The sequence below is a fragment of the Zonotrichia albicollis genome, chromosome 2 (genome assembly GCF_047830755.1).
Source record: "Zonotrichia albicollis isolate bZonAlb1 chromosome 2, bZonAlb1.hap1, whole genome shotgun sequence".
Lineage (NCBI taxonomy): Eukaryota > Metazoa > Chordata > Aves > Passeriformes > Passerellidae > Zonotrichia > Zonotrichia albicollis.
Window position 1 is genome coordinate 3,150,065 of NC_133820.1, and position 16,419 is coordinate 3,166,483.

The window sequence follows — 16,419 nt, forward strand, 5'->3', positions numbered from 1 at the left end:
TTTATTTGATCAAATAACTTGCCTTGATAAATGGGCGAAGCTGTGCCATTCTAGGCACAGTCCTACACATCTGCCTCCTGCTCTGTCAAATCCACATCTGGAGCTGGGGAATTGCTGGATGTTCCATTTGCCATTTAAAATCTTAAAGAAAACCAAGAGGTGTCCTCAGACATTGGAGAAGAGGGGATTCAAGGGCAATCTGTTCTCCTGTGGCTCCAGGAATTCATCACTGGTGGTGTCAGGTATCTTACAGCCTCAGGGAATGAAAAGATGCCCTTTCTGAAGGACGTTATCAACTGTTATTTTAATTTAACACATGCTGACTGAAGGACAGAGGTGTCATCATAATATTTGGCTGTAGTTTCCCTGACTGTAGGTCGATGCCTGTTTTCAATTCTCTACCTCCTGCCTTTCACCTACATGGCACCAACATCTGGGGATTATAAATCCAGTCTCCTTAAACTGTCCCTCTGTTTTACTATTATTTAAAATATATCAATATGAATATTTAATATAAAACCATTATATTTAATACTATTCATAATATGCATAAAATTTCTATTATTAATATATCAATGTATTTAATACATATATTTAATATATCAATATTTCATATACCTAATATATGAAAACAGATATTACCATTATTTATACATACATTTAATATACTATATGTAGCAAATACGTATATGTATGTTATATATATATATATATATATGTTATATATATATTTATAGTTATTATGTGTATGAGTGGGGGGATGTTGGTTTGGGTTTTTTTGGGGGAGGTTGAGTTAAGCAACAAATTACAAAATTGTACAAACCAGAATTTTAACAGGTTGAAAATGCAGTGTACTGCGAAAAGTTTGAAACTGTCAGCACGGACCAGGTTGGAAAGAACTGTGTGAACACCATGAAAATCAGTGATGTAAGTGTGTTCCTTTCACTCAGATTTTACTTTGTAGAGGGAGAGTGAACAAACATTAGGTTTTCTCAAAGCAGTATTGCCAATAATGCCTTCAGATTAGCAGCTACTAATAGTAAATATACATATGAATATTAAGGTTGTGTAGGTACACATCTGAACAGTGCAACCTGAACATGACAATGCAATTATTTTGTTTTTGAAAAACAAGGGCCCTCTCAAGTTCCCAGAAGCCTTAAAAATATTTTGCAGCCCTTTAGCTTGCTCAACAGGCTGTTCTTTCAGAAAAAAAAAGAAAAAAAAGAAAGAAAGAAAGAATTCGATAAGACTGAACTCAGAATAAATTCACAAAACTTTCTAAGGCACAAGGGGGGTGTAGACTCAGGTCTAGTGTCCAGGTCAGAACTAGATGAATTTTAGGGTCCCTCCCAACCCAAACCATGCTATAATTCCACATGACTGCTCCTGTGCCCAAAGCCATTCCGATTTCAGCAACCTCAGAGTGCCACCATCCATCCCCCCGAGGAGCTCAGCGCCTCCCCTCCCCAGGATGGCCCTGGGGGCTGCTGCCACCCCCAGCCCCCCTGTGGGCACCTCCACAGCCAGACCTGGCTCCCCCAGCTGCAGCAGATGTTTGGGGGCTTGGGCCAAAGGAAACTGTGTAAGGCTTTTCCTCCCTCTCAGGGAGGAATGCCAGAACAGTCAAGAAATGGGAAATATATAACTTTATTCAGCCTTCCAAACCAGGAGGGAAATGCTGCTGTTGGACTGTTTGGAAGGGTGTAAGGGGCCAAATTCTGCCATTAAAAAAAAAAAAGGGAGTTGCACCTGTGTAACTCAAACATCCCGGTCTGCATAAAGGAGGGGGGGGAATCTTCTCTCCATTTCAACATATAATATATAATTTTTCTAAAACTCTTTCAGACAAGCATAAAATAGCAAGGTATTTTTTAAAAAGTAATTCCAGAACGGAACAAAGAACATTTTCCTACACAAATCTGCTACTTCACCTTATCACACTGAGATTATGATGTTTTAGCTGCCTTCAAAACACAGACATCCTAAGAGTCTTAACCAGCCAACTCTTTGTTTAAACCAGATTTTAAAATTAACCGTGCCAAGCTTGTCACCAACCCAAAAATTCACTTAGTTTTTAAAATTCTAGTTACTTTCAATAAATTAAACAGTCCAAGAGAAGGGATATATACTTTATCTGCCTGTATATGAGTTTTCTGTTTGTAATTTTTCCTGCCTTGATGATGCACAAAGATGTCTGTTTGTGGAAATAAGGCCAATTTTTAAATATTACTCATAAAGATTATGAGCAGCTTGAACATTTACATTTCTGCAGACACCCAGCTTGTAGACCTCTCTACAGCAAACTAAATAGAGTATTTCATCTGAGCAATTAATTATTTCACAGAGAAAGTGAGTTGTTCATTTTGAGATAAAACTACTGCAAGAATTCCGAGAACAATCCTTGAAGGCAAAAGACTGAGCACATCTGCTACAGCCTTGATCTACAGGATAGATTTTTTCTTTTTTTTTTTTGGCCCTAGAGATGGATGGATGCATTAAGAAGCCACTAGGCTCCTGTTCAAACTAAAATATGAAGAAGGTGGTTTTCAGTTATTCCACTTTCTTTTGGTGTGGGATGGTTAAAAAAATCTGAAATCGCACTCACTCAATATTTAAGCAAATCAATAAAACACACTCAGCTCACACTTTTTCTGGAGATACACAGCAAGTTTCAATCATGAGAACAGCATTTTTCCTGTGAGCATGAACCTTTTACAAGTCCCAGACCTGTAAATCTCAGAGCTGGAGCACACCCAGGGCTCTGTGAAGTCCTGGTGATCTGAGCTCGGAGCCCTCCACATTGCTCTGGCAGCAGGGCAGCTGTTAGAACATGCAATTATTTATGGAAGTGGCCAAAACCTCGTGGAAATAATAAGGTTCTGATGACAGATAGGCAAAGCTTTTGTTAAAGTAAGAATTAAAGGCTTAACATTATAGGTGGGATTGAAAATGTAACCAAAACTCCAATTTGGTGAACTTACACAAGCATTCAGTGAAACAAAAGTACACAAAACTCACATGGGTTCTTTAACCTGTGTGGAAGAACACAGTGGAGCTGAGAGTGGCAGGCCACAATTTCAGTGAGTCATCTATTTCAAGAATCTGGTTTTTTCCTCATATTGCTTTTAAACGTGTACAGCCACTACAATTCAGGAAAGGTTCCTCAACAGATCAGTGGAATCAGAAAGTAGTCCCAAGGAAGCCCATTTATTTTATTTTACAAATTAGTCTCTTCATCTTTAATTTTTTATTCATTAATTATGAATTAAATGAAGCCTTGTTTGTGTCAAGTTTTCTCTTTAAGCACATTTGGGTACCCTAGATGCAAACATAGCCTGCCTGTTTTCTTAAATTATTTGGCGCATTCTTAACTTTGTATTTTGGGGGCCTGACAGTTCAGAATCAAAGACTTTACAAATTACAAACCTTTCTTTTTCTATCAGGCTGAATTATCATTTATTAACAACAGTGATATTGAAGGTTATGACTCCTAAAGAAACTATTTTTTTTCTAGGTGCTTCTTTATGTCTACATATTTTCATAGTCTGAGACGCCCATTCTCACTAAACACCACAGCCATGCCTCCTATTATCTGAGTTAAAACCACTAGTGTCCAAGGACTATGGATTCCCCCATTTATTTGATTAGAAAGAAACCATAGTTTACACAAACATTTGCTGAGAATGTGTGAAATTGCACGTTGAGGTCAGGAGTTCTGTGAGAACTGCTGTTCAGATCACCTGGGAGCAGCCCTACAGTGGCTGAATCCTTTCAGAGGAACACTGCAGCAAGGCTTGCTGCTCCTAGGAAAGTATTTTCCAGAAATGATTGCTACAGGCCGGTGAAAAAGCCATTTCTTTTCCATTATACCTATGATGCAGAGGCAAGTAGAGTGCAGATGCAGAAATATCTGTCTAAAAGGGAAGAACAAAGGCCTGGGATAATGAAAGCTCTGTATTTCAACGCACAAGAACAGACTTTATGTTTGTGGCAACAAAACAGAATTCCTTCGTAATGGATCATCCCAAGCTCACCAAAACATCTGGTCATCCTTTCCCATCTGGACCCTCTTTTTCTTTTTTTTTTTTTTTTTCAATTTGGCTTTGCTTATCTTGGGACTGGTGAAGGTGAAGCAAGTGCTGGCAAAGAAAACCAGTGAGAAGGGTTTGATGGTTTGGGGCTCAGCCAAGAGGCCATTGTCCAAGCTGTTCCACATTGACCCCCAAGTGCCTGAATTCTCCAGCAACAGAGAAAAGCCTCCCATGGGACAAGTAATTCAATCTTTTTCTGGCTGGCTCAAGTCCTCTTACCAAAGGCTATGAGTTCATCACGACCTGAAATGAATTAAATGGAGCTCTCTAATTCAGAGCTATTGAAACATCACCTGCAGCTTTAACTCTCACTTGGGAGACCTGAAATATGATAACTATTTCCAGTTGCTTCCATTTGCAGAAATCCTCTGTACATAAAAAAGTAATGCCAAGGTATTACATGGCCCTAAATACATGGCTGTTATCAGTTTGGAAGGATTAGCACCTCATCCCTTCATAAACAAACCTCACCCACTTTGTGCTCACGCTGCAAAGATCCCCTTAAAACCTGAATCTACAGCAAAATGAAGCAAAATAGCTCAGATGACTGACGAAGACTCATCTTTTTTTATGGGTTCACAGCTGCCTAATTCTTAGCCTAACAGTGGGTATGATGTTTGTGACCTGTGCCTCTGCCCAAAAAAAAACTTTCAACTTTTAGAAACACCAGAGCTGGAAGCAGTTACTCTCTGATAGGAATTCTCTCTAGAAATCTTTTTCAGAGCAGAACTAATACATGTATTTTAAAAGTAAAATAAGGCTCTATCTAAAAATTTTTCTTATTTTGACAAAGTGAATGTTTTTTACCGATAAAGACTTGTCCTGAATCTTATGCCCAGAATTTCATTGAGCTTTGATTTTTCAGTCTTATTTTTTTTCCTTCTTCCTTCAGCTTTATCCACCTCCTTTCTGGAGATATGCTACCAATGCTCTGTGGTGCTCCAGACACTCCATGAATTTGGTGGAAATTAACAACTCCCAGACAGTTTTTAACCTGTTGTGATGGAAATGAACCTTGACAAGGTGACAATCTTTCAACGAATGAAGGCAAGGGACTCTCTTCTAGTCAAGGTGCATTGAAATTTGAAAGGAAAGGGCCAAGAGGAGCAGCAACAAAGTGGAGGAAGGTGGTGAAGGAATTTCTCACACTCAACACTTGTGAGGTTGAATCTGGAGCGCTGCCTCCCATCCCCACCTCCTGAGCCCTCAATACAAAACCAGGCTTTGATAAAGTTCCTACTGCAGGAGCCAGGATGAGCAGGGGGCTGAAGGACGAGCTCCAGGAGGAAAGGCTGAGGGGCTGGGGCTCCTTCAGGCTGGACAGTGGGTGGCTTTGAGGTGACCCAGCAGCTGTCCCCACTGCCCAGGGCAGGGCAGAGCCAGGCCCTTCCTAGGCCTGCACAGCAGGGCCATGGCAGAAGCTGAAACCAGCAATTCACACTGGGAATACACAACATCTTTCCCCCATAAGATCAGCGAGGCAGTGGAGCAGTTCCTGCCCAGGGCAATCTCCAGCCTCCATGTATTTCAAACCCTGGCTGGATCAGGCCCTGAGCAACCTGGGCTGAACCCGTGGCTGACCCTGCTCTGAGCAGGAATTTGGATTAGAGGCTTCTCAAGCTCCCTTGCAAACCCAGATGCCCTCTGATCCCATGAAAATTCATGCTTGCCCCACAGGTGTTTCTCTCCTGACTTTTTCAAGCTCCACAGAGCTTTTAAGAGATTATTATAAATATTCCAGTGGACTCTTTCCCATTCCCCTATGATCCTGCAGTCCTGCTGTCACCACTTAGCAACGCAAAAGAGATCATCAGCTATCTTGTGAGATTTTCACACACACCTTGAAGCGACAAAGTATCAAGGTACAAATTCTGTGTTAATACACCTACAGGGACAATCAAAGACAGGAAAAGGGGTGAATTAAAAAGGGCTAAGGAAAGGTATTATTTATATAATAATAATATTCAGTCAAGCCTAATAAATACAGAGAAGCAACAGCAGCCTCACTAGCATGTAAAGCTATGATTAAAAAAAAATATTGCAGAAAGGGGTGTACAGGACAAGATTTCTGGGATACCTGCAAGTCTGAATTTACTGCACCAGGAGCTGTTGGTGGACCCCATCCCTATCACCACACTCTGCCCACCCAGCACTCATCCATGCTGGGGAGGGCACAGACTGTGCTGGGACACTCCTGTTTCTGGCTCGTGCTGCCTCATGGATGCAGATTTCCTAAACAGCTATGGAGAACCATTCTCCTATGGAGAACCATCAGGAGAATAACACATCTCTAGAAGAACAACCACACATGGACTCCTCAGAAGCCTAGAGCTGTGTATCAAAACCTAAAACATCTGCCACACTTAAAGCCACTCAAGTAAAAGCATAATTTAAAAAAAATGGATGTACACTGCTGTCCAGACATGGTGCTAATCTCACTAACAAAAAATGTGTCCTCGGCAGAGTTCAAAAAGGTAAGGCAAGCATTAGAGAGGATGACATTTTCTGAGGTGCTATTATTCCCTTGGAAGACACTGCTCAATCCTTCAGCAGCTCCAGCAGTTGGTAGGAAGGCAGTGAATTGCAGAGTCTTTTGGAGCATTTTAACTGATGTCACTGCAGGAGAATGGCAGCTCAGCCTCTACTGACACCACTGAGAAGATAAATATTCCCCAGATCTCAGCTGGATGAGCCAAGCAGTGAAGCTCAGCTCTCAGCAAGCTCCCAGCCCAGCACTGACTCTGTGTTTTAAAGTTTATGGGGTTTTGGTTTTAGCTGAGTGCAAGCACTCCATTATCGATCTGTAATCTGGGCCATTTCACAGAGCCCTGCAGAGTAGCAGGGAAAATAAGGGTCTCTGACAAGTAATAACTCCTTTTCACCTCTATTTTTGATTCTATCTCCAGCCATCAACCTTCCAAAGGCACCTGTAATGAAAGGCAAATGAAACCCAGGTCCCTTCCATAAGTCAGAGCTAATACACCATTAAAAATACTGCTGAGGATTTATAGCCCCCCAAAAAGAATACACACTGACTGCATAGAGAGCATCTCATGTGAATACCTCTGGACCACAAAACTGGGAAATCTCATCCTTGTGAAAGATGGACTTTCTTTAAGTTTCTGCTATGCTCAGCAACCTAAGTATTTTGGTTAAGGACTGCATTAAAGAAGAATTAGCTAAAATAAATTGTATCCCCCTTTTGGTCTGAGTATCTCCACAGATATTTAGGAATAGGGATTGGTAGTAGTGCCCCTCCACTTGACCTCTCTGCATTTCCCTATGACCAGTTAGGAAACAACTGAAAACAAGGATATTCTATGTTGCAGAACAAAATAAATTTAATAGGTTTACAGGTTCTCTGTTCCTGAATCCTACACAGCCTCAATGCAGGCAATTACTCATTGGAGGAGTAAAGCTTTGTTTGCCCAAGAGCCCTGGTAAGGTCTCAAATAAAGTTTACTCAAGTACATTTGCAGAGGTGTCACTGAGAATCCCCATAAAATGGTCCTTAACCTGCATTTAACAGGCTTTACTTGATTAATTGAGAAATATATTGGCTGCTATTGGTGATTAGTAGACACCTAAATGTTTTCATTTACAAGAACCTTAATAAGGAAGCATTTAAGTAGAATAAAACGTTAATTTAATTTTGAAAAACAAATCAAACCACACAGATTTTTTAACACATCACCTGAGTACACCATGTCGAACCAGCAGTAGGAAATCAAGACCATACCGACAACTCCTGACTGTCTAAATCCTTACCAGCAAACTTGTGTTTATTAATATTGCATTAAAACACCAAAACTTCTCCAAAATCAACATATACACATATATATGTATTTTAAAAAATCACTTTAACAAGATGTAATTCATCCTTTCTGGATACAAATCTGTTAACTAATTGGAGACATATTAATTCCTACATTATTCCACATCCTGAAAGTTATTTTTATTGCTTATTTTCCCTCAAAGTTTTCCAGAAATAATTCATGTGAGCTTTACTAGACCATCATCCAAGATCTCCCTGACCATGTTTTCTCTACAAGCAGAAAAAATTCTGCAGGAATTAGGAGGTTCTGTGAGCTCCAAATTGAAGTATTCAGTCTTTGCTAATATAGGTACAGATAAGGCATCTTTTAAAGTAATTATTAAAATCATTCAATTTACCAAACTCAAGGCAATAGTTTTAATCAAGACAGCCAATGAGTATATGAAAAAAATAGAACCCAAAGTAATTATTTTATGTTTATGCAGCAATAGGAGAATTTATCTCGGTCCTATTGATTTCAAAAGTGGTACAAAAGACAAAATCCTTGCCCAAACCAAAAGTCTCATCATCTTCTGTTCTAAGCTGGGTCCAATCTCAGATTTCCAGCACATATTTAGAGCTTTAGTCTGAACTGGTTTTGCACTCTGAGCAAAGTAACAGATATTGCCCCAAACTCAGGTGGGTAAAGTTAAAAGTAGCTATTTGAAGAAGATAATCTCAAATGTGAAACACTGCAGATTAATACCCGGAAAATGCTGAGTGTGTTGTACACATACTCAATTATATCTTCCCAAAAAGAGAAAATCCTCACACAGTATCTTGCTTCTAATTACCACTGATAAAACATCATCAGTGCTATGAGAAACACACTGTATACTGAAGAGGAAAATTACATCCAGGAACCTGGATTTCTTTTCTAAAATGTTGACATCTGCCAACAGTAGAGTAATTCCAAGAAATTTTCCTTTTCTCCCAAGGAAAACAATCGCTACTTTCAAAACGGGGTGCAAAAAAAATTCAAGAAGGAAAACTTCCAGAACACAGTAAAACATAGGAAGTGTTCTCAGCAAGAGAATAAACCTGGTTTGTTGTACTTCAGAGGGGACATTGTAGAGGCCAGTGGAGCCAAGAGCATGAAGAGCAAACAAGCCCAGAGCAGCTGATGTGACATTCTCACCGAAGGAGATTTTGTTGTGGAACTTTCAGCAGAATAAACCCAAATTCTGCTTCACAGAAAACAAGGCAAAATTTTCCCCATCTGATTTGCAGCCTGGCTGACAAAGTTTGTATCTTCCAAAAGAAGCCGCAGAATTAAGATCCCATTATATGCTCAAAACCAAAAGAACATTTCCAAACACACCTCTGATTTTAAGAAGATATTCTTGAGCCTTTTATCACTTTGCATCACACTTTGGCTTGTGGGGTCTCAGTTGCCTTGTAAAATAAGATTTAATATATTAAATCTGCTCTGATTCAGATGAAAACATCCCTATACAATTCCTAAAAGGATGCAGCTGATTTCTGTAATAATTTGCTACACACTCTATTATATTGGTTAATTACTTAGAAGAAAACTCTCAGAAACTTAAATAAAACAGAAAAAAAAACCCAAAAGCAACCATGCTGACTGATGTGGGGCTGCAAAGACTTCCTTTAAAAGCAGGGCAGTCTAGAGAAATTAGATTTGTAACCCATATTACAAATCCAGTTTTGCTTGCACAAATATCCAGTGTTACCCCACTTTAAAACACTGTTCCACTTCATTGTGTGTGATTTAAAAACCTACAGAGCTGACTCTGTTTTATTAGTGGAGAGCAGCTGGGGAGAGGAGAATTCCTACACAGCACCTTGTCGTGCAGAAACACAAGGCATTATTTTTATTAATTGTTAAGCAATTTGTCTGCTCTACCACCAAACAACTTTCCCTCATGTGCAATCCACAGCCCTGCCAAGAGAAGGCTGCCAAATCACCACTCCCTCCACCTGAAAGCCATTTTCATAAGCTCTTGTTTAAAGTAGAGACCAAATGGTTATTGTATTTTTGTTAATGTAATGCAGCTCGATTATAACAACCTGTGGCAGATACACAGGATTTGGACGTTCATGCTAACAGATGTTTGAGAAGGGAGCAATTCTGTTTGGGTTGTTTTTATGCCAGCAGATCTTGTGCTGAATCTATATAAAAACCATCTTCCTCCCCCCTGAACACACATATTAGAGAAAGGACTACATTAATCCCCAGTGTAAACCCACTGAAGTCAGCAGTGTTACATCAGCAATGAATTTGACCCTTTGTGGTTAGCTGACATTTATTTTAAAGCACAGCCATGAATCCATCTTCCCCCTGTCTGCCCACCTTCCTTCAGAGAGGATGTGCTGCCCCAAATAATGAAGGGAATGACGTGGTGGTGGCTGAGTATGAGCTGAACTTGTGCAGTTATCTAAGGATATGGTTTCACATGTTTAGCTTTTGTATTTGGATAAAGGGATTACACCATGAGTAATGTCTAACAACCATTGCATATGGTTTATTTGCTTTCCAACATCTGCTGAATCTCAAATCCAATTAAAAAAAATACATCTAAAAGCTAACTCAAGTCTCAGAAATGTGCCAAATTAGCGACACTGCTCTTCTGCTTGAAGAGAAATGTTCCCATGTCCATGAGAACACAAAAGGGCCCTGCTTCAAACCCACCCACTGATCTGCATCACCAGTGCCAGTAGGAAATACAACAGTGAAAAGAAAAATAAACAGCAGAAGAACAACAAGGGGAAGAAAAATAAGTGCAGGACTGAGCAGAAGTAGAATTTCCATGAGGGTCTAACACTGGGAGAGGGTGACAATCAAAATAACAGAGGAAAGGTTTTGCTGGTGAAGTAATAACACTATAGAGAGAAACCGTGTTGGGCCTTTTTGAGGTTTCCTTGAACAAATTTTCTGTTTGCAAAGGGCTTGGGTGGCCTGGCAATCTCCCTATTTTCCCTGTGAACACTGACATGGGGTCTTTGAAGGTCCATTAGGAAAGTGACTCCATAACAGATGAATTTCCTTGTTTATTAGCAGGTACAAGCTAATGACAAACAGCACTGAGGCTATTACCTTGTACTTAAATTATTTCCTCAGCAAAAGACCAGTACATTTAATGATTCCAAGAAAATAGAGAACAGAGCTTTGATTCCAGCTTTACTTCTCCCAAAGTAAAAGGTGTCTACTGACTGTTTCTTTCAGGTTTGCTACTCATATTTTCTCTCCTCTTTTATTTGAGTGTTCATTTTTTAAAGTGTTCATTAACATCCCAAATCCTTGAGTGCCAAAATGGAAATGTTTGATCAGCAAGCATTACACTAGAGAACAAAAATCTTGGTCAAGTCTCCTCTCACTCGGTCCTAACACAAAGCAGGAATTGAAATTTTATTCTTCTTGAAAAGTGATGCTTTCAGTACCAGCAGTATTTTTATGCCTATTCTTTTATATAATTAAGAAAGCAAGGCAAATAAACAGAAAAGAAAGATATTTTACTGATGCCCAATGGTTGGTGTGGCCCTTTTCAGGTTGTTAGAACATGGGAAAAAAATTAGATGCTGAGACTGAGTGGTCATTTGAAAAAGAGGAGGGACAAGGTCAAACAAGCTGAAAAATCTGAGGCTGTTTGAAGCCTCTCTCTCATCATTCAGGGAAAAATCATCTCACCAGCAAAGCTTGCTGGTATTCTTTCATTTTTCTATCTAGGGAAAGATCGTAAATTATGTAAATCCCAAAGAAGTTTATTAGACCCTAGGCACTATGTGGGTTTGTTATCCAAGCATGGCAGTTTCATCTGTGTCATCATTTGGAAAGCTGTCAGTCCTGTCAGCGTTTCTCTGAAGTGTGAAACAAAGACCCCACTTCTCTGATCAACAATCCTTATTTATAGCCCCCACTTTTCAGCTAAACTTGGGAATTTTAAGCGGAATTTACCTTCATCTTCTAAAATATTAAACACAATAATGCAAATTTTAAAAAAATAAATCCAAAGCAACAGTTTTCTTGATTCTGCTGCAAATTCCAAGTTAACAGGAAAAGTCTGGACTGTTTGAACAGATATAGTCAAAGTGATACTTATTGTATAAGCCACTGCACAGTTTGCTGTTCCATCCCAGAGCAACCATCAACTCAATTAAGTAAATGAGAGAATCGAGTTATTTGGGGAATGCACACCTCTAATTAGCTGGAATTATTTGTGCAGTTAACTCATTTATGGATAGATTTCTCAGCAAGCCCACAGCTTCCACTGCTTTCTCACTGCTGTACTGAGCTTAATTGCCATTCTGCTCCTCTCAAAAACCTTAATGGGAAATTGAGTGCTGTGGGGGAATGCACGTGGGGAGAGGGAGATCTGTAAAGGACAGGCTGTCCTCAGTCACAGAGACAGAAAAGAACCTTTTTTCTTCCTTCTGACATCTCCTATTGCCTGACCTGAACTTCTTGTTGGTACAAATAGGCACCAGAGTGGTGATTGCACCTTGCCAGGAGGGGAATGTCCAGCTTGAACCTCACCTGGCAAACACCATCCAGCTCCTGGCCAAGCCTCCTTGCTGTGTTAAAGCAACCTGACAGAGCATTAAAGCAAGGACTCTCATCAAATGGTGGAATTATGACTGAGCAGAGTTCTCATTTAATTTCCACTGCAAATCGACATCAGAGTCACATAAAAAAACTGTCTAACACCTCTGTTTTCTTGTTAACTTCAAGTGATGGTCATCAGTCCAGGGGAGAACACAACTATAGCTGATTTTAAGAAAATATATGCCAATAAGGGAAAAATCTTATCAAATGCTGGGCATTTTGAGGATTTTGCTGTCTGATTCCATGAGGGAATGGACGGCTCTTAAATTTTTCCAATTTTTAGTTTTACTGCAAAGCACTGAGGACAGATTCTTTTTATTCCTTTTAGTGACTTGCTGCACTTTGGATGTTGAAAGGACATGGTTCTATTTAAATTAGCAGTTAGGCATCTGACCAAGTCAGTCATGATTAGAGCTATCCAAAAATACATGGCTGATGAGAGGACTATTTTTGACTGATTAGAACATGGAGAATTTTTATCAAACTGGATCAGTTACTGTTCAAAAATCACAAGGAAAGGATTGTAACCACCGAGCTGACAAATTTCCAGAGTAAATAAGTTACTGTCTTGTGACAGTAGAAAGAAAGCAAAACAGCTGCTAGAAGTGGTGAGATGGAAAAAAGCAGGGAGTTTCTCTTTTATAGACAACATGCAGTGCCTGTTGTGTTGCTGCATTTCTTCCAAGGAAAAAAAAATTCAGCTTAGCACATACAATACACATGGACCATTGAAAGAAAGTAAAATACATCAATATTCTGTGATAAACTGGAACACAACATTCAATTCCTGAGGCAATTCATGACCAGAACAAGCAGCCTCTTGCCAGCAGCACCCCCTGAGTTGGTTCTGCCTCCCCCAGTCCCCTGAGAGCTGCAGGCTCACCCCTGGGAGCTGAGGGATATTTTCCTAACACCAAAGCAGAAATCATCGTCCAGTGGCTGAAATTCAAGAACTTCCTGGGGAAGTTGCTTGCTTCCCTGAGGTCTGGTTTTAGACACGTCACTTCGACACTTTTGCATCCTCTCTTGGCTGCTGGCTGCAGCTGTTTGGTTCAAGGCTCACAAACAGGGACGGTCACTGCAGCCCCACAGCCCCGAGCCCAGCCCAGGTTGCTAAGTGCTGCTGCAACACAAACAAGGACCTGGTGCTTGGCAGCTGCCTGAAATTAATGGGCTGGAGGGGAGCTGAGGGGCTTTCCAAGGGTTTTGGAGAAACCTTAGGCCAGGCACTTCCCATCCTGGATCCCAGCTTTTCCATCTGTAAAGCTGAGGGTGAGATGCTGACTCCATGTGAAAGCGCTTGGGAACCTCCCTGAAAGCCAAATGGTAAAAACATGCCCCTCTATGAGGAGCTATAGCCCATTTGTTTTACTAATATTGGACAATGTGAATTACATTTAGAAGGAAAAAAACCCTAAAATTACTTCCCTAAATATATAAATTATCCTTGCTGCTACCTTTGCTGATGATACAACCACACAATATTTGGATATGGGGAGCGGGCATTGATATTTCAAATATAGTTCATAGAAAAGATCCATACTGCCCTACCCTAAATATCATCAGAGAAAAGATTCTTTATGCTCTAGAGATTAAATCTGGATGTATTGGAAGGAAATAAATGCAGGTATGAGGTGTTGGATTGATTTTTAATTAGACATTTTAAGATGTATTTATTTTAACTGGCTTCAGGGACAGATCATTATTTATTGCCACATCAGGTTTTACTGGAAACTGGAGGCACGGAGTTCATTTGCCAAACTCACTGCAGACAGGAGGAGAGATAGACAAGTCTCAGTCTACAACTGGGAGAATTTTAGAGCAAACCTTTGGATGGCAAAGCAATCCCAAAGAGCAAACTTAGAGGAATTGTAATTCCTACTGCTGGAAACCAGTAGAGCCCACATGGATGGCAAGAGATGAGGTGAGAGCCTCCAGGAAGCCAAGCACACAGCAGCACTTCCCAAAACCAATATTTTTTGGAAATCGCTCTTTCCCTAGGGCTCTACCCTCTGTGGCAGCAGCACCTCTTTTAAAGGGGTTCCAAGTCACTGTCCCCAGTGCAGATGTGGGATTGTACTCCCTGGCTCTTTTCCTGGCAAAATCAGCCTAAGGATCAAGCCAGGAGCAGGAAGGCTTTGAACAGCACAAGTCTCTTCCTCCCACTGATTTGCTTAGCTCAGAGGGGTGCAGGGCAGAAATAAAGAGCAATGTCTCCTGGCAGCTCTCACAGAAAAAAAAAAAAATTATCACCTCTGTTTTCTGGCAAACTTTCCAGAGTCTTAGCACAAGATATGAGAGGAACAAATCCCCCTTGGGCCTAGCTTGGTGGCCAAAAGGGTCAAGCTTAGGAAAACAGCCCTGCTCCCCAGGCACTGGGATAAGATATTTATTCCTGGGTAAGTCACTCTCCAAGCTGAGCCTCTGGACCAGAGTCCAACCTTTCAGCAATAAATCTCAGCTTCAGGTGGTGCAGAGGCACCTTGGGAACAAGAGACCAACTCTGTGCCCAAGCTGCATTGGTGCCTCTGACACACCTGGAGAGAAGGTGATGCTGCAGCACTGCTGCTCATTCTGCTTCTCCCTCTCCTTCCCACAAAGAAAAAAACCAAAAAAGATATCTTCAAAAATTTTCATGGAAAAGAAGCATACTTGAGGCCAGATAGGGAACTAAGGAGGTTCAGAAAATATATCAGGGACCACAATGAATATATGTGGGAAAAAAAATCACAGTCCAATGATTTATATTTCTCTCCAGAAGCCAACAGCTGAAGACTAAAGGTGAATCGCCCTGTAGCATAAAAGAAACTAGATGATTATCTAATCAAGCCAATGCTGCTCAGCAGTGATGAATTCATTCAGCCACTCTGCCTGTCACTGTTTACAAGGCACTTTGAAGATGGATTTCCAATGAAAGCTCTTTAAGTGTGGTGCACCGACAAGTTACTGGCATGTTTTGTTACCTGTGGACTTGTATTTCATTCTTGTCTGCCACAGGAAGGAAAAGGCTGAAATTTATAATTACCAGGGGTGCTTTTAAGTGGTGCAATTTTTCAGTAATACACAAAAAAGAACGGGAAAAAACACCAACAACCAAACAAATCTTACACACACACACAACACTCAATGAAAAAAAAAAACAAAAAACAAACCCCCAAAACAACAACAACAAAAAGAAAAAACCAAAATAAGACCCAAAAAGAGGCAAGTCCAGAATTTTCTCTTTTTAGTTAAAAAGGTGCTCTCATGCCTCCATAAAATGACAAAACTGGCTCTAGTGGCAACAAATAGATGAAGAATTCACAACTAAATAGCAAATGGGAGCAATTAGGCCAGAGTTTACAGAAAAGCAATCAGCCAGCCAAATGCTTCCCCTATTCCAAATTCCCTTAAATCTCATCTCTCCACCAGGAACTCAGTGTGCAAATGTGGGGGAGTTTGTGAAGATTCCCCTTCCTCCCATTAGAAATCAACCCCAAAACTTTTTCTTTTGACTATGGAGAACCACACAGGCCTTAAAAATATTTCAGCTTTATTTCAGACTAACTCATCATTTTCAAAGTAGACATGAAACAAATTATTTATATGAATGAGTAAATAAAGAATAAGTATTGTAGCTCAGCAAGTCAAAAGCTTCCCCCAGTTCCTGCCATCACACTAACCTCATATTTGCTAAATTTTCTGTTTAAAACCACACATGTGCATCACAGTTCCAGCAGTTTTCAAAACAAAGCATCATCAATAACTTGTTTAAGAAACAATTGTCCAGGCAGGACACTGAACTTTTTCTGGAAGCCTCTGAGGACATCCAAAATGGGGCAAAAAAAAAAAAAAAAAACAAACATCTCCAACTCAAAGTGCAGTTTGGAGACTTCTTCATTTTCATTACCACATTTAAATTCTGAAAGACTTAATTACCTACTGAGGACCTGACTCTGATCTAA